General features: G+C 40.8%; 1 protein-coding gene across 4 annotated transcripts in view; it reads left to right on the top strand.

Moving 5' to 3' along the window:
- The window catches only part of LOC121924942 (gap junction beta-6 protein-like), a 72,164-nt gene that overhangs the window by 44,061 nt on the left and 8,310 nt on the right, over positions 1–19,793 (top strand). Inside the window, exon 1 of one of the 4 annotated variants that reach the window (XM_042456518.1) lies at positions 13,133–13,334. The exons of the other annotated variants lie outside the window; for them this stretch is intronic. The gene's annotated coding sequence lies outside the window, so the exon portion shown is untranslated. Of the gene's footprint in view, positions 1–13,132; positions 13,335–19,793 lie in introns of those variants that run through there. 4 annotated transcript variants of the gene reach the window in all.

Here is a 19,793-nt window from a genome sequence, read left to right as displayed (position 1 = left end):
ATCTGCTAAGTAACTAGATTGCTTTTAGACAGTGCCTATAGGAGAACAGTTTTTCCTGGCAAGATTCAACGTTTCACCCTCTATGATTATGCAAGGAAAATTTCAAGATCCTGTACATTCTGTGACTAGGGATTAATTCATGTGATTTGGAAATTGCTCAGAACATAGCATATGTGCTCCTGTACTCTTAATTTTTATGACGGTCCAAATGATAAATAATGTACTCTATTTTGGATTGGTTCCCTGGTGCAGTGCCTTGTACAAATACGTCAACTAACAAATGTCAGTTTGTGGTTTGTTTTTTAATTAACTTTTGTACCTCAGCACAAATATTTTGCATCTTCATAACGTAAAGTATCTTGTGCATTTCAAACTGTAACAATGCCAATTAAACCCATTTTAATTCCATGTTGGAACATAACAATATGTAGAAAAGTAAAAGGAGGTAAATACATCTTCAGGACATTGTATAGCTCATACAGCCCTTCTGAAAATATGGATTAATGGAATCAGTGCTCTATATATTATTAACTTGCCAAATACTGTAATTGCTTGATAGTTATTTGTTCTTGGAGTGATCAGTTCTATAACCATCAGTACAGAATTTACTGTTATTCAAATTCAGGTCTATTCAAGTTATGTACAAATGAAGGGAATCTTCTTAGTACTAGGCTGTCAAATAATTTTATTTTTCATCACTAGCAATCTGAAAGATGGGCATCATGGGCTCAGTCATCTTTACAATAAAACAAATACAATTTTGCCAAGAAGTTAAATTAAAGCAAAATTGGTTACCAAAGTGTAGCAAAGTGAATGGACTTCAAACAGATTTAGCAAAATAACCGCTATTTAAAAAGTGATGCTGAAACAGCAGTCTGAAAATAACATAGTAAAATTCCACTATACAATGTAGGTATGAAAAAACATACTGATGACATCACATGATGCAGGCATGAATAATAATATACAGTTTTAGAAATGGGAAATGCTTACTAATGCAGGGGTGTTGAAGAAGGTGGTGATGATTAGTTATGCCAACTGGTGATGACCAGTTACAACAACAAATTTATTGTTGTTGTTTTGCCTTACTAAGCACTGGAGTGTCCTAAGTTGACCAATTTGAAAGAAGTTCATTTTGAGGACAGGAAATTAAGAAACAAGGCTGCTAACCTGTAAGGAAAGAGTAACAAATGTCCTTCCTAAGTAGCATTACTTGGAAAGAGAAGTGGAGGGGATCTACCGGCCAAGATATGTCAAACATGACATTAGATACATGTGCTGATTTGTACTATACAGTCTGAATAGCTCCTGCTGCTTCATCTATACTCATTAGCTAGATGTAAGCTCCATTAAATTCTGCAGTAGGGTCACTAGGGTTGGTGTCACCTGGTGCAGGAGGGGGCAAATTGTATTTCTGCCCCCATCTCAGCCAGCCAGACTGGCCCTCCAGCTTTCAGAGCCTCACTTGATGGCAGCTGTGTGGGTCTCTGAAGGCTCCTTCATCTGACCTCACACTTTCAAGCGCCTGCATGGTAGCTGCTGCAGGGGAGTCTGACGGTTCCTCCGCTCCTCCAGAATCCTGTGTGGCAGCTGCCCTGGGGGAGTCTGAAGGCTCCTCTGCCCCCCCAGCAGCTGCTGCTATTGAGCGGGGTGGCTATACAGCTGCCAGAGGGCCCATTTAGGGTCCGGTACAGCTGCTGGGCAAGTGGGAAAGGGCCCTTTCTCGCTTCCCCAGTAGTCATGCTAGTCCATCCAGGTGTACCACTCACCGGGCGACACCCATCTCTGTGGTGTCACCCTGTGTGGGCCACACATCCCACACCCCCTTAATGATGCCACTGGAACTCTGAATACATATATATACAACTGCAATGTTAGACAATGTTATCAATCCATAGAGACCATAGGACAAGAAAATGACAGAGAAAAAGCTATCACCGCTAAGGCCAAAAAAGAAGATATTGCCAAATGAACGTGAATGAGTAATAATGTGAATGAGTAATAATTTAATTAGATGGAGAAAATACATGGGTGGCCTATACTCAGGGGATTGAACAGATGGATCACTGTGATTAGTTATTAGGAGCATGTGTGGAATGTATATGAAGCATAAAAGATTTTATTATACAGCGTGATCAAACATTACCACCATAAAGTACTTGGCTATAAATTCACTTCAAAGAAAGGCTCGGAAAGGTTATTTTGCAGACTACAGACTTTACTGCACAAGCCCTATTCTGGCAACAATCACACTAATAAAAAGGGGGAGGAGAAACATACTACTTATAAAGAAACCATCACTACACCACTTTCCAATTGTGTAACTGGGTCTGCTACCCCCATTGCGCTCCTTCGTGGCTTTCCCATAACCCCACCTCTCTGTCTTATGCATGCCTTTAGATTATTTTTTTCTAATTCCACTTTCTTCATGCAATTCTCGATCTCTGCTACCAAGGTTGAAGTAGAAAGAAAGAAAGAAAGAAAGAAAGAAAGAAAGAAAGAAAGGGTAACCAGGGTGCTTGGGAATAGCAAGGAGATAGGGGAGGGGAGGACATTGACACCACATGACTGGCAAACCTGGAATGACATTTTGCACCTGGGGACTTGCATACTTGCAGGTCATTGATAGACTCTCCCCGTCGAAGTATGGGTTGGGGACAGAGTGGCTATGGGTCAGAGCCATCATCTTGCAATAAGTATCGCCAAAGCCACTTCTTTCCTAATGTAATTGCGGTTTAAAACCCACATGTAGTAACATCCTATAACTCTCAGTTTCTGGAAGCTATAGTTCAATAAGGTAACTTTTACAAGCTCTGTTTGAAAGAGACGTAAATATGTTAACTACCCCTACTAGATGCAAGAGGGATTACCACTGTGTAAGTGCAGAAAAACATAGAAAAGTGCCTCAAAAGGAAGGGGGTGCTTGTTGGAAACACAATGATGAGTCAGAATAAAAAATTTAGTAGGAGAAAATACATTGAAATTATATTCAGTTGGGGTAGAAAGAAAAAGGCCACTCAAGTTTAATAATCACAAATTAAATAAACCAGTCAGTGAACCAGGAATGCAAAATGGATAAATTAGAGAACAAATAGATGAGATAAGCTATATCAGTTGTGATCTTCCAAGCTTTGGGCTATATAACAACAGACCAATATGATAGTTAAGAACTTCATTTAAAATGTCCAGCTGAAGTTTTAACCTGCAGATAAAAAAATTCCATTTTCCACCCATGAATGGAGTTAGTTAAGCAACTCTTAGTTTCTTGGTCTCTGGAAGCAGAAGGTAGAACAAAGGTGATAAATCTATACACAGAGAAACAAAATACTTTTTTTCATGTATATGGTACTTTAGTTTAGGACTTGGGATATACATATATCCAGAGGCACAAAACAAAATAAATTATCAAATGGGGAGGGAGGTTCCGACCCTATGGTACTGTAGGGTATAAAAATGTCAGAAGTCATTTGTATTATACTCTTTTGCAGATGATTCTGTTCCTGGACTACAAAATTCAGCATAAATATAGAAAACGAAAAGATATATAAGAAATTAAAGAAATTTTAAAAATAAACATGAACGAAATTACATCAAAACAAAAAAGACGTTTTAAGACATCTATTATTGAAAGCAGGGAAAGAAACATGTGATTCCTTTTTGCTGTCATTTAGGGGCAGATTCTATTCCTTTTACCTTCACTGGTAAATATTCCCAGTAAATAAGTCTGATTAAGTCAAACTCAAATTAAATCAATTTGCTTAATCTAGCAGTTACTGCTTGCTTGAAGTATTTGTATGGAATGGGAAAATGTAGCAGAATCAAGTAGATAGAATATAATATTAAAATTTGATTAATGAGCTGTTTTATAATTACTGTGATCCGTTTAGAAAAGAATAAAAAAGAAGCACAGATAATGAAATTTGGGAGACAGACATATAAACACTGATACAGTGAAGACATAATTATCCATTATATATTCCAGCCGGGAAAGGTGCAATAAATCAGTTCCTTACCACAGGTGAAATAAATCACTATTTCACATGAGCAAAAACTCACTGTGGCCTGCATAATTTTATTTAAATAGTTTTTATTTCAGCTTTCAATACATAGAATCATGAAGCTTGGTGAACTGCTCTAATGGCAACTAATCTGAAAAGAAAATAAATTTTTGGCAACTAAACATAATATTTTGCTGGTTGTAGAAAGAACAAATGAAAGAAGTCCTGAAGCTACCTGTCAAATGTGTCATAGTAAAGCTACAGTTTTTGTGAACTTTTGTTAGAAAAACCTATGAGCTTTATATGACTGGCAAATGGAGCAAACTCTCTTAGGCTGCAAAGGGATGTGGCAAGTCTACTATGGACCCATACCTACCCTTGTGGCCAGATTTATAACGACTGTATTAAAAAAAGCAACACAAGATCAGGAGCAACTGGTTCTTCCTGTTTCAAGTAGGAGCCAGCAGAAAATATATGCTGGCTCCTGTAAATTAGTAAATCAACATGCCCTTATTTGACATCGCAGATCACCATGAAAGGAGTAATAAACAAGCTGTTATTAGACAGCTTTCCAGCAACTCTGGACAAAAGGAAAGCTCTTATATATACACTTTCTTTAACCTCCTGAGTCCAAAATTATCTCTGAAATGTTGTCATATAACATAGTTCTGTAAATACTCCAAACTCTCAATTATGTACATGCAGTACTGGTACTGCTGGTAGTGGCCCTCCTTGCTGAGGGTATTTGAGCAGTGCCCTATGGTCAAACACTAGTAGCACTGCCATTCCCCTAACACTGGGGGGATACAGACCGCCCCTTTGGAGCAGCCTGCACCCGCCCCTTTCCCCAACAGATCAGGGCCTCAGCTGTCACAGTGGCAACCCCAGAGGCCCCGATCCACCGCTTTTCATTGCCTCAGGGAAGCGACAAAATGCCACTTCCCCGCGGCCTGGAAAGGGGTGTCCTTGGGGCTTCATGCCCCAAAGACATCCCAACAGCGGCAGGGAAAGGGGAAAAGGGGCCTCTCGGCCCCTTTCTCTCTGTATCGCTGGCGCAGCTGTTTAAAGGCCGTGCCAGCGATACGTGCGACGAAAGGAGCTCCAAAACGGAGCTCCTTCTGGCGCCACTGAAAGGGCACCACAAGCGCCCTGCAGCGGCGCCAGGACGTCATGTCCGTGCTGTGGTGTTTGGCTGCAGCGCAGCCGTGACATTGTAATGGTGGCACCCATGTAGACACGGCGCCGCCATTACAACGCCGCGGTTATGTGCTAGGTTTGCGGGGCGTCTGGAAAGGATGCCCCGAGGCGACCTTAGCATGTATCCAGGCCGGCGCTTTGTGCCGGTCTGGATACTGCCATTGTTACCTGAGTACTCACATAGCAGGCTTCTCCAGATGTCATTCACATAATTTCTTGACTTTTTCTAAAAAATGAAGTTTAAAATTCTATGCTTAATCATCAACATTGCTAAAAATGATAGCTGAATTAAGACAATGAGATTTTTTTCATAAAGGCTTTAATAGACAGGAACCATTCCATTTCATCTTACATGTGAATTCTTTCCTCATTTCAAATGAACCAACTTTCTAAGTCCACTTCTAGGTGCCGTTTTGCACCAACAAGAGATAATTTGGATTAAAGTTTAGAGATCATGTTATTTGAGCTACAGTGCCTAATAAACAAGCCTTTCTTAACCTATAAAGTATGACGCTGCATACTGTCATTTGGTAATTATGCAGAAAAGGATATGACTCTTTGGGTGTGATGTCTGGGTTCAAGAGCTTTTTCTGCTTTGTCAGTTATCCATACAGAACACTTGATGTGCATTCCACAGCCTAAATGCTTTTTGGGGATAATGTGTGTGTGTGTGTGTGTTTAATTTTTAAATTTCATTTCTTTATTTCTGGAAAAATTATGTTATAATGGCAAACCAGGCTGTAAGTGCTGCCAGGACTCTAGCTACTGAGGCTACTGAGCAACAAAAGAAAAGTATCAGTATGCGTGAGGGTGAACCCTCAAGTTTTCAGAAGTACAAACAAACTTTTAAAATAAACGAGGGACATTAAGGGTAGGCTAAGTGCGGTGATGAGTTGCCTGCCTGCCTGAAAAGAATGGCTATCTGGAATTGAACAAGAAAATTTCTTTAAAGAGGGAGGGAGACCCCACTTGTATCTTTGTAATCACAAACCACTGTGACAACTAAGGCTTATTAGCAGATGAATGTTGTACACTGCATATTCATCAGCTGGATCTTCTATAAATATGACAAAAATGTCCATAAGTCTGGCTAAATATTTCCTTGCTTCAAAACATGTTCCTTTATTTGCTGTTAATGACCTTTGGATGCAAAGGACAAGTGGCTAAGCTTTAATGGTACAGATGATGGTACAAATTATCTTCATCTGGAATGCTGACCTCCTTGAGAAGCAATTCAGTAGATTTTCAGAAGCCAATCATTTTTTGTTTTTCAGCTTCTTTTTTAAGCATGGCTAGTAATTCTTTAATAAGTCCCTGTCTTGGTCTCATGAATCTGAGACTCTTCCCAAACCAACTGAAGCCATATATGTGAAGGAATCTACCCATGAGCTTCATTATGCCTATAAACTCCATTTCTGTTAAATTTGTATTCACTAGTCACAAGCCTCGCTCCGACAACAAAGAATGCGTTAGTCTCAGAAAACAACAACTCTACCTCCCCCCCTCAATTACCTATCTAAACATAGCTTCTTGAATTGTGTTCAGAAGTACTTGACCACTATAAAAAAACAAAACAAATAAAAGGAATTATTTCCACATACACACAAATAGTTTGAAAGAAAAGTCCAAGAAAATCTGCTTGCATTTTCCCACTGGGTGAACAGACAATTGGTATTTTCAGCTAATAAAGGACTTTAAATGTGCCAGAGTTTTGTTTTGTTTTGGAGATATATAAAAGATGCAAGTATAGTTGTTCCTCCATTTGTTGTTAGCTGCCCTCGAGTCAGCTCAGACTCATGGCGACCCTGTGGATGAGACACCTCCAGGACTCTCTATCCTTCAATACTCTGCTCAGTCGCTGCAAACCAATGCCTATGCCTTTCCTGAATTTGTACATCCATCTGATATATGGTCTTCCCCTCTTTTGTCTACACTCTATCTTTTCTAGCTTTATTGTTGTTTTTCTAGTGATCTGTGCTTTCCCATTATGTGACCAAAATACGGCAGCCTCAATTTGATGATCCTGGTTTACAAGCAGAGTTCTGGTTTGATCTATTCAAACCATATTAACACATGGATTCAACTATCCACAGCTTGAAAATATTCCAAATAGATTTAAATTCCAAAAAGCAAAGTTTGATTTTGTTAATTTATATAAGGGACATCATTTTAATATGTCATTGTATTTAATGGGACTTGAGCATCCAGGGATTTTGGTATTCATGAAGGGATCCTGGAACCAAATCAAACACAGACCAAGGACCCACTGTTTTTAAATCTGTGATCAAATTAGTCTGCCTTTTAGTTCAATATGGGTGTTTCTTGACAGCTGTTTCTGAAAAAAAGAGAGAGAGTTAGGCATATATTTATATAGGAACTAATGTATGAGGAATCATTTTATAGAGATACCACCAGTGCTGGTTTTGCCAGACCATCTGTGCTGAACCTACTTTGGATTAGCAGGACAGTAAGTTTCATGGGAGTCAGCACAATCACTGTTTTTGCACTGCGAGTGTCAGGTATGCTGAGGCAGTGCTCTTATCACTCACAAAAGCCTTGTCTGGAAGCAGCTGGGGAAATGGAGCAATTCAACTGGATTCTTTTGACTATCACCTTTTGCTCTTAATTCTATCAAGTAATAACAACACACATACCTTATCCAGAGTCAGAAGAACAGAACGGGGATCGTTCATTATGCTGTCATCTAACCAGTCAGACTATTAAACCAAACTATGTACAGTTGGCCCTCCTTATTCACAGATTTTTTATTCATGGATTCAAGCATCCACGGCTTGAAAATATTCAAAAAAAGTATAAATTCCAAATAGCAAACCTTGATTTTTCATTTTATATAAGGAACACCATTTTGCTCTCCCATTATATTTCATGGGACTTGAGCATCCACAGATTTTGTTATCCACAGGGGATCCTGGAACCAAACCCCAGCGTATAACAAGGTCCCACTGTACTTTTGTAGGGACTCTTTAGGGACCTAAAGAGAGATTGTTACAGAGCAGTTAACACATTTGGTGACATACTATTGCAGGAAAATCAGAATTCAAAAGCTAAACAGGATTTTTCTGAAAAGCATCTTCCCTTAAAAAACATTTTTAACTCTCAACTCTAAAAAGTGAAAAAGCTAAGCTTTTTTCTCTCTAAATCAATCTATAGTTGCCAAATATATACATGATATTAATACTACTCTTGAAGATGTTGGTGAAAATAAAGCCTGCTGACTTGGTGGTGAACTATGCCAATTGAAAAATTAAGATTTGAAGGATCAAACAGCTCTGTTATAAAGTCAAACTGAATCCTCTCCAAAAATGTTTTGCTCTTGATGTATATTTTTAAATTCTGTTTGTTAATCACTTCAATAAATACTATATCTCAAGTGATCAACTGCTATGTTCTTGGATCCAGAACAAACATGGGAGAAGTGCTGTTGGTTTGCTTTTTAATAATTCTCTCTCTCTCTCTCTCTCTCTCTCTTTCTTCCCCCCTTCTCTATATAATATTTATATATGTAAAATCAAAATTGGATATTGGATATTAAATCTAATTTGTTAGTACTGTTTCTTTTTTGTGCCTGGGCAAAATCACTGATAACAGTAAATAGGGATATATTCTGTGCTCTTCTTGATCTGCTTTATTTTTATTAGTTACCATGTGTTGCATGTTAACACATGTTTAAAACTGTATTTATATTTCAATTCTTTTAAAAGTCACATTAGCTGTGTTGGTGTGGTAGATTCAGCCAGTATGCTTAACTTATCTTCAAAGTTTTTTTCATGGCAATTACTGTACATCAAAATCATGATCTTATGTGTAGACATATTTCAAATGTAGCCACCATCTTCTGATTATCTGCTTTCAAGCTGTCCTATGCAAGTTCATCCTGGCATCCTTGTACTTAAAAACCTTGGCCCAGGATGATCACCCTCAGCTCCTTTGGCATAGGTCACAGCCTTCCTTAATTGGAAATGGAGAGTGTGTTGGACTTTGTCTTCACTGGGAAGCAGCCCTGTGAGGCATCTTCGTTGCCACACATTTTATGAAAGGAGCAAAAGCCCCAAGCTTTCCTTATCTGAATGAGGAAATATGAACTCAGAAACTGAAGCCAACTTCCTGCAGTGCCTCCGCTATACATGCCCATCTTACCTTCCTAACCCTTCCCAAATGTTGTGTATGACACAGATCAGGGAAGATGTTACATTTACATCCAGTGGTAAATCACTGAGTTCATCAACTCAAATTACCAACTTTAAGTTTGCAAAGGAACCTCACAGCTCTTTTGAGGCTGTGTAAAAGAAGTTGTAACATGACTTTTTGTAGACTCAGGGCCCTTTCAACACTACACAGTTAAAGCAATAAGATTTGTCTTTAACTACCATGATTCCATCCTTTGGAATCCTTGGATGTGCAGTTTAGAGAGAACCATTTAGAATTCTTTGCTGGAGAGCTCTAGTGCCTCCCCAAATCACAAGCTCCAGCACTCCATGGGATGTAGCCATGGCAGTTAAAGTGGAATCATAGCACTATAACTGTGCAGTATGAAAAAGCCTCCTTGTCTACTCCTCAGATGCAGACTGAGTCTACAAAGGCCCATGCTACAACACGTTTCACACAGGACCTTATCACACGTGGGGGGGGGGGGTTTGCAAGCTCAGATCCGCAGTCACTCCTGTTCTAGCAATGCGAATTAAGGTTAAAACGTGATGCTTTACCACACCTGGTTGCCTTTCTGTTGCCCTTCCAAATTGAGGGGGAAGGAAAGTCAGTTCTATTCCAAGCAAGTCATGTGATGTGGATTCAAGCAAAGCGGAGTGAGTGCACATTGTATTACCACACCAGAGGGTTCAACGATTCGAATTGACACCCTTGCACATGCTCAGTGGGGCTCTGGATGCTGTCTTCCTTCCTTGCCCCCTCCTTAGCCGTCATCCTTCATCGGGATGAAGGAGCAGTCAGGGGATGATGGAACAGGTCACTGGGGGTTGTTGGAGCCAGGATCAGGATGCAGGAGAAGGCAGGGGAGGATGGGATAGGTGGCAGGGTGGCAGAGGGGGTGAGATGGGGTGAAGGAAGAGGAGGGGAATGACGGAGCAGGACGCAGGGGGCCAAGGGGGGCTCCATCGGAGTGGTTTTCCACACCAGACCAGTTAGAAGTGAAATCAAAGTGAGCTTGAATGTGAATTCTGTGAATTCACTTTTTTTTCTGAATTCATCAAAATGAGGAGTCACTTTGGAATCACTGAGGAAGCGCCACAGAAGGAGCGTCCATAGAAAGGAATGGTGCCTGATAACACATTCACATTGTGATGTGAATGCGCATGTTGGAAGCGCAGTCACGTTGGAACTGACGTTCAAAAGCTTTAAAAATCTCCGTATGATAAACCTCACAGTCTCAAAAGTGCTGTAAAATTCCTTTGCATACTGATATTCCAGACTAAGATGGCTATGGCTCTGACTCTCAATTGTTTAACAATAAAATGACCCCAGATCATTTACAATTTCAGGCAGAAGGAATATGAGCTCTGTTCAGCTCCTATACTCAACAGAAATTCCTTAAAATATTTAAACCACAGTAATCCTGATTTATATGTTGCGAACACCCTCCTGGTACATGTTACTCAACTGCTCCTATTTGTAATAGATGTGGTGAAACAAACCGTGGAACTATACTCTGTGGTTTGTTTATTGAGTTGTATGAACATGGACACTCTTCTCTTTTTCTTTTGCTTGTCTTCTAATAAACCACAGAAGGAATCCAGATTTTGGGATTCTTTCTCCAATCTGTTTGGAGACTGGGAAGAGGGAAAGGCCCTTTTCAAACAGCAAAGTAAACAAATCATAAAGCAAATGTCTGTTGTTTGTTTGGCCATTATATTAAGGGGTCCACACCAAAGTTTTTTGTGGGGTTTTCAGACTATGTGGCCGTGTTCTCGAAGAGTTTATTCCTGACTATGGCTGGTATCTTCAGAGAAATTCTCTGATTCTCTGAAGATGCCTGTCACAGATGCTGGCGAAACATCGGGAATAAACTCGTACAGAACATGGCCACATTGCTCGAAAAACCCACAAAAAACTATGTATTCTGGCTGCGAAAGGCTTCAACTTAACATTGGTCCACACCAACATGCTGAAGATTATATACATGCCAAACCAGGGCTCATAACTTTATGTGCCATCCAAATCCAATCTATATCTTTCATAACTGGCTCTGGCTAGTGGATCTCAGTGCTCTAGTAAAAATGAAAGTAGATCCCACAAGCCTCTATGCCCATCCAAGAAAATAGCTCTGAGAATACATAAATATTTACTTCTTGACAATCATAGCAATTGATCTTGCCACAATCCTTCTCCAGAGTTCATATTCCTGTTAATGGGAGCTGTGAAACTATCTAAAAAAATTCAGAAAATGCCTTCTTTCAATTGAAGGAATGGCTCCCTTATTTTATACCTGCTCTGCAACCAGTTTGGTAGCCAATGCAAAGTCTGGCTTCCAGGTAATCAATAAAATTACATCACTGCATTCACAATTCAGCCAATGAGTACATACATGTGCACACGCATACCATTCTTTGCTATGAGAGGGGGCCATGAACATGCTTAAGGCTCTTGTTAAAATCCAGGCAATTAAAGTGTGCTCAGCTGTCTGAGTTGTCCCAACATTTTTCCAAAATACTGTTGGCTGCCAAGATGAGTGAGCTTTGTGTTGTTAAAAGTAATATATAGGTGTAAAGCCAAGACAGTATAGGGGTTGAGTGTTGGACTATCACTCTGGAGACCAGGAATTCAAAGACAGATCTTAGTCTGGAAAATCAATGTGCAATAAGGGTCTTGTAGCACCTTTGAGATTAACTGAAAGAAGCTAATAGTATAAGCTTTCGTAGACTTGAGTCTACTTCCTTAGGTCTATGAAAGCTCATAGTACCACTGTCTTTCTTTCAGTTATCCTCCTTAAAGGTGTTACAAACCAACATGGTATAGGACTGGAAATCCCCACTCAGCCATGGAAGCCCCCTGGGTGACCTTGGGCAAGTCACACTCTCTCAGCCTCAGAGCAAGGCAAAGGCAAACCCCTTCTGAACAAATTTTGCCAATAAAACCCCTTGTTAAGTTTGCCTTGTTAATGTCACCATAATTACCTGAAGGCACACAACAACAATAACAGAGAAGGGTTGTGCCAGTTGTAATCTTCTAAAATTTAAACTGGCATTTAGCCCACCGTTTCATGCAGACTTGAAGGCACACAATGAGTGAATGTTTTGTCAGAACTGCTCCACAACACACCTTTCCCACTTGCATATATTACCTAGAGTTGGTGTTGTTGTTGTTGTGTGCCTTCAAGTCGTTTCCAACTTTTGGCACTCCTAAAGTGACTCTATCATGGGGTTTTCTTGCCAAGATTTGTTCAGAGGTTTGCCATTGCCTTCCCCTGAGGCTGAGAGAGTGTGACTTGGCCAGGGTCACCCAGTGGCTTTCATGGCAGAGCAGGAATCAAACCCTGGCCTCCAAGTATGTGTATGTGCGTGTTGTGGTTTGTTTGTTTGTTTGTTTTGCCAAGATTTGTTCAAGGGAGGCTAGCCATGGCCTTCCCCTGAGGCTGAGAGAGCGTGACTTGCCCAAAGTCATCCAATGAATTTCATGGCTGAGTTGGGAGTCAAACCCTGGCCTTTACAGGGTCCTACTCCAAGTGTGTGCATGTGTGTGTTGTGTCTTCTTGGCAGGGTTCCTTCAGAGGGGGTTTGCCATTGCCTTCCCCTGAGGCTGAGACACCTTCCTTCCCCATCTGAGGCCAAAGCCCTCTTCCCTCAGGCGCCCTCCAGCTCTCCTTCCCGCCTCTTTCACACTCCCTCTCTCCTCCTCCTCCTCCTCCTCCCATCCCTTTTTCTTGGGAAGGGGCGGGAGAGAGGGAAGGAGGCTGGAGCCAGGTGAGGGGTGCGGTTAAAACCCTCCGCCAGCCGAGAAGGAAAGGCTTGTGATGCCGAGGAGCCTCTGCTGAGAAGGACAGCAAGAAGGAGGAGGACAAGAAGCAGCAGCCTCTCCATACTCCTTCCTTCTCCTCCTCCGCCGCCCATGGTGCCTTCCCCTTCCCCTCGGCCCCAGGGCGATCGCCGGCGGTGATTGGACTCACAGGTAACACATTGTGGTGGTGTTGTGTGCCTTCAGGTCTTTCCCGACTTAGAATGAGGAGGGCCTGTTGTTGTGTGTGCCTTTGTGGTGACTTTTTGTTGGGTGCCTTCAAGTCTTCTCAGACTAATGGGGACCCTGCTATGTGTCTGGTGTGCTCTCAAGTCGTACCCTATTATTGTTATTATTGTTGTTGTTATTATATTAGTATTAGTATTTTACCTATGCCTCCCTATGGATCGAGGTGGGCAACAACAACAATTAACAGACACACACCACATCAATGTTGTGTGTGTGTGTGTTGTGTCCCTTCAAGTCCTTTCAGACTTTTGGCAGCCCAGTTGTGTGTCCTCAAGCCATATCCCACTTATGGTGACTTTGCTGTGTGCCTTCTCCAACTTATGGAGACTCGTGTGTGTGTGTGTGTGTGTGTGTGTGTGTGTGTGTTGGGTGCCTTCAAGTCATATCCCACTATTTAGTATTATTTCTTACCCCCAACAACAACAATTAAAAGACACACACTCCACATCAATTGTGGCGACCGTGTTGTGTGTGTCGGGTGCCTTCAAGTAGTTTCAGACTTATGGCGACCCTGTTGTGTGTGTTGTGGGTGCCTTCGAGTCTTTCCCAAATGCAGACTCTTTTGTGTGTGTTGTGTGCCTTCAGGTCTTTTCCTGCTTATGGCGACCCTGTTGTGTGTGTTGTGGGTGCCTTCGAGTCTTTCCCAAATGCAGACTCTTTTGTGTGTGTTGTGTGCCTTCAGGTCTTTTCCTGCTTATGGTGACCCTGTTGTGTGCCCTCAAATCATACCTCACTTATAGAGACCCTGTTGTGTGCCTTCAAGTCGTTTTCAACTTTGTTGTGTGCCCTCAAGACACATGCCACTTATGGCAACCCTGCTGTGTGTGTTGGGTGCCCTCAAGTCTTACGGAGACCCTATCAAGGGTTTCTCTTGGCAAGGTTTGTTCAGAGGAGGCTTGCCATTGCCTTCCCCTGAGGCTGAGAGAGTGTGACTTGCCAAAGTCCCATTGATCTCTGACCCAGTGGGTTTACATGGCCAGGCTGAGAACTGAACCCTGGTCTCAGGAGCTGCAGTCCAACACTCAAACCACTTTGTTGATGTTGTGTGCCTTCAAGTCATTATCAATTTATGGTGACCCTAAGCCGAACCTTTAACAGAGTTTCCTTGGCACTTTTCTTCAGAGCAGGATTGCCATTGCCATCCTCTGAGTCTGAGAGAGTGTGACTTGCCCAAAGTCACCCAGTGGGTTTCATGGCAGAGTGGGGATTCAAACCCTGTTCTTCAGAGTCATAGTACAATGCTCAAACAACTACACCAAGCTGGCTCTCTTTCCTTGCCTTGTTACTGACTTGTTTCTTTTTCTTCAGGAATGGCAAAAGCATTTTGGTTTTGACAAAAACGGAGAGTTTAAAAGCCTTCCTCCTAATCCAGAGGAAGAGGGACGTGAAGAAGAAGGACTCTCTAAACATGCTTCGAATGCTGAGGAATTGTTTTAAATAGAATTTTGGGGCTGAAAATAGTTTTGGGGAGCCAGGTTTAATTTGCTTTACTAAAAGAAGAGATGGGGATGAAGGAAGAGAGTTTGACAGATTAATCCAGTTTTGGTTTATACATGGCTTTTAGCCATTAAATCTAATTAGAATCTTCCATGATAAGATTACCTGAATAACAACTACTCAAAGAGTATTAGAATAACTACTACTTCTCTAGAGCTTAGGAAAGTTACTGTTTAAGCCACAACTTCCAAAATCCCTCAACTCTTATGGCCAGTGGTCATGCTGGCAGAGGAAATCTGGGAGGTGTCATCCAAAAAGGTAACTTTTCCAGGCCATAAAAGAATAAATCAGCATCTTCTGGATACTAATTGTCTTAGAAAGAGAGTAATAAACTAGAAGGAATTTGTTCTCATGGAAAAGGTGTTTTTAGAGACTTTCTTCCCTTTATAAAATAAAAATTCTAGAGTAATCTGTTGAAGACAAGACTTGCCCATGGAAACTTGTTGTTGTTGTTGTGTGCCTTCAAGTCATTTTTAATGTATGCCGACCCTATCACAGGGTTTTCTTAGCAATATTTGTTCAGAGGAGGATTGCCATTGCCTTCCTTTGAGGCTGAGAGAGTGTGACTTGCCCAAAGCCCAAGTGGGTTTCATGGCCTAGCAGGGATTCGAATCCTGGTCTCTCTCCTTGTATTTCAACATTCAAACCACTACACCACATTGGCTCTTTCCCTGAAAGCCTATGCTATTATAAATGTTGTTGTCTTTAAGATGCCACTAAATTGTTCATTTGCCTCTGATGAATAATCTATTGGATGATTGAACTGAATTATCTATCCAGGAGTTTCAGCAAGAGTAGTAACAATCTTTCACATGTCTCCTTTCTAGATTTTTTCCACTCCGTAATGGTCTACGGTTTAATGGTTTAAGGAAGACTAGTTCATTTGTGGTTTTCGTTTGTTTAGAAGTGAAGATTAGGGTTAATATCTGGCCTGGCTCTTCACAAAACGTTGACTGGGTTGTAATTGACTTGAACAACAGGTTTGGTAAACATGGTGTATAGGGAGATGCCAGGTTGAAGAATCTATTTCTTCAATTGCTCTCCTGCCTTTGTTTCATTTCCCTCTGATCTCTCATTGTGAGGACAATCCTAGAGATAGACGTCAGGTTTATAAGTAACAGGGAAGCAATTTTGTTCAGAGAAAGCCAATTGCTCTTTTTTTTTTCTTTTGGTCAGACATAAGAATAGAAGTAAGAATACATGTCTTGTTATCCCCTGCCATATACAAAGATGAGATCTTGGACAAATTGTCTAATCCAAGCCATAAAATTGGATTCTTAATGTCTCCTTCTGATATTCATGGTAAGAATGAAGTTTTTACTGTTTGGAAATTGGACTCAAATGGTACTTCAGTTGACTTTGCCAAGAATGCACTTACACGCCTAATAGCACCTTAGATTACTAAACCTGAAAACATCTAATTTACTCTTTCATCAGCACATACAGTTTAGGCAGGTTTTTAACTAAGAGTGAATTCATATTTCTAGTCCGCTCTCCTCCCCTTCCCTGTATAATTACAGCACTGTAGTGTTGAAAGGGTCCTTGGAAATCACTTCACTTCTGTTTTACCATTGCTTCAAATGTGTTGTAATGTATTTGTTTCCCTCAGTTGTGTAGGTATGGTTATCTTGTATTGTTATGTTAGTGAATCTTTGATAAGTTTGACAATAGATTTAATGTATGCAAGCTTTGAGTCTTAGCATGACATGAGTTCAAATTTCTCCACAATCACCACCTCACCATTTGGCTTTTGGCAGAATCATTAGCCAGGAAAGAAGCAAAAAGACCAAAACTTTCTGACAGGGGTCTAAAACACACTGCAGAAATAATCCAGTTTGAGACTGCTTTAATTGCTATGGCTCAATGCTAGGGAATCCTGGGAATTGTAGTTTACTGTGGCATCAGAGTTCTCTGACAAAGAAGGCTAAACGTCTCACAAAACTGCAGTTCCTAGAGTTCCTTAGCATTGATCCAGGGCAGTTAAAGAGGTCTCAAACTGGGTATTTTCTGCAATGTGTTTTGGACCAGAGTTGTTGTGACTTAAAGAATTACTCCAAACCCAGATAAAATTAGAAATGAATCATTTCCCTCATCTTTCTACGTACAGAAACAGAACCCTCTGTCAAACTGACAGTTGGTGATAGTGGTGTGTGTCTTCAAGTTATTCCCGACTTAAGGCAAACGTAAGGCAACCCTATCATGGGGTTTTCTGGGGCTGTGAATGTGTAACTTGCACAGAGTCACCCAGTGGATTTCCATGGTTGAGTGGGGAATTGAACTCTGATCTCCAGTCATAGTCCAGTGCTGAAGCTTCCACACCATGCTGGCTCATGATGTCTATTAACCATCTCTTAAATATTTAATGGTGAGTCAAGGAATGCCTTGTCTTGCAGCCATAAGTTGTGAATACAGTCGGCCTTTCTTATCCACGGATTCAAGCACCTACGGCTTGAAACTATACAGAAAAAAGCATAAATTTCAAATAGCAAACCTTGATTGTCAATTTTATATAAGGGACACCATTTTGTTATGCCCTTGGATTGAATGGGACTGGAACATTCACAGGTTTTGTTATCCACCAGAAAAGGGGGGCGGGGGGTGCTGGCACCAAACCCAAGTGGATAACAAGGTCCCACTGTATTTAGGTTTGGTGGAATTTAGGTTTGTCTGTTGTTGTTTTTTCCTTCTTCCCTCTTTAATGCTCTGTTTGGAGATCAGTTTAGAAGAAGAACTGGTTGCAGAAAACTGATTCTATACAATGGTTCTTTACATCATATAACAGAGTTCTTGTGAAGATAAATTTGATAAGAGCTGGAAATGTCTCTCCCTGGAGCAGGTATTATGGAAATGATTGATAGTGTGGTCAGCTATTTCTGTTTGGTGTCATGTTGTCCCCTTAAGACTGATCCCACAACACTGTTTGGAATAACTGAAAGGTCCAGTGGCAACTGGTTGCATTTAATACCACAACAGAAGTATACTTTTTCCCATGCTGGGAAACTGCTTATTACAATAAAGTGCTCATGTGTATGTCTCCCCTAATTTTTGTATTTGGAATGCAGAAATTTCAGAGAGTTGTGGCAAGTGGCAAGCACATTTCTGTACCGCTTATCAGTGAACTAACACCCCCTAAGCAGTTTACAAGCAGTAAGCCAATTGCCCCCAACAAGCTGATTACTCATTTTACCAACCTATGAAAGGATGGAGCCCTGCCTGGGATCGAACTCATAACCTTGTGGCTGTGAGTAGCTGCAGTAATTTAACCACTGCCCTGTCAGGGCTCCTAGTTGTTTAAAGAATCTGGGAAGAAATAACAGCAATCAGATTTTCTATGAAAAGTTTCCCCCCAAATATTAGGTAGCATTCTCTTCCTCTGCCTTTGCATTTCCATGTATTCTAGTAGCTTGGCAATTAACCCATATATTTTCATCATACTGTTCTGCTGTGTAGACTGTAAGAAACAAAATCAGTATTTGCTCTGCTTTCCTGTTTAGTGCCACAAGGATTGCAAGTACGCAAGCAATTATGGAGGACTCTTTGGGGATAGAGCCATAGAAACAGAGTTGGAAGAGGCTTTGTGGGTCATTGAGTCCAACCCCTGCGCAGTGCAGGATCTCTAGCTAAAGCATCTCCAGCAAGTAGCTGTCCAGCCTCTTTTGAAGCTGTCTGGAGAAGGAGACCCCACCACCTCTCTAGGCAATTGACTCCACTGCTAAACCACTATTACTGTCAAGAAGTTACTTCCAATGTTCCTTCAATTTCATTATGGCTTGCATGAAAGACCTTTGCTATACATTTTGCCCTGTGGACCACACTGACTTTCTTTCACCTTTATTAACTCGTAAATGTCAGCCAGTGAGAAAGTTACCTCACTTTTGCACATTAGGCTATTATAAATGGGCCATAAGCAAAGAATACATTTCATTTGCCATGCAGTGCTCATTCTGCCTGCATGTGATGGACAACACATAGAAAATGAAATGAAGACAACATCAATTAAAGTTAATTTCTGACACACCTGAACTGATTTTAAGAGCCTCATATGGAGATTGAAAGAGATTTACATTTGTAAAATCACTAGATCCTATCAACAGCCCAAACCCTCCCTGTCTTCAGCCCGACATAAACTGTACTCAAACTTTATTAATGATTAGGAAAAGAAAAGTGTAGTTATTTCTCGATCATTGTGATTAACTGAAGTGATACAATAATCCTGTCCAGGATTATTTAGCCAAAACAAACTTTCCTCCGTTTTTCTAGAGGACAGGGTATATTTGTTGGTGTAATATGACAAGCAACTGAAAGAGACAGTAGGACTTAGAAGGACACATTATATTGTCTTTGCACATTGATTTGGGAGAGGGGGGGATAGTGGTTAATGTTAAGCATATAGATATTTTGTGCATGCAAGGAAATATTTTTGACTCTCTTCCCACACTTGCTCCCATTACTTTTTCCTCACCTTGTTTCAAACATGCAAAGAAGAAAAAAGTCACGAAAACAGAAAAGTCATGTCTGCAAATCAGTTTGTCAGACCATGCAGATATAAAAGGGGTGAAGCATTTAAGGAATTATCTCATTAAAAATGCCATATCTGTTTATTTTCTTGCAGAATATCTGTTCTTTGTCAGCAAATTTACCAAGTTCAGGAGATGCATGGCAGGTTGTATTTTGGCCTTCCATGACTGGAATAGTAACCAGTGGCACCTTGGCAACTAGTGCAACTTCTTTCATCAAGGCAGCCAAAGCAGAGTCATTACCCAGAAAATAACAATTTTGTTTTTTAATCCAGTTTCAATCACCAATTCACACAGTATACCTGCATCTTGAAATGAAAGGCCATGAACCAGGTCAGAGATGCATCAAATCATTCTTCTAATGTGTGAG

This window comes from Sceloporus undulatus, chromosome 3, assembly GCF_019175285.1.
Source record: "Sceloporus undulatus isolate JIND9_A2432 ecotype Alabama chromosome 3, SceUnd_v1.1, whole genome shotgun sequence".
Lineage (NCBI taxonomy): Eukaryota > Metazoa > Chordata > Lepidosauria > Squamata > Phrynosomatidae > Sceloporus > Sceloporus undulatus.
Note: the sequence above shows the minus strand (reverse complement) of the source record. Positions and strands in the feature narration are given on the sequence as shown.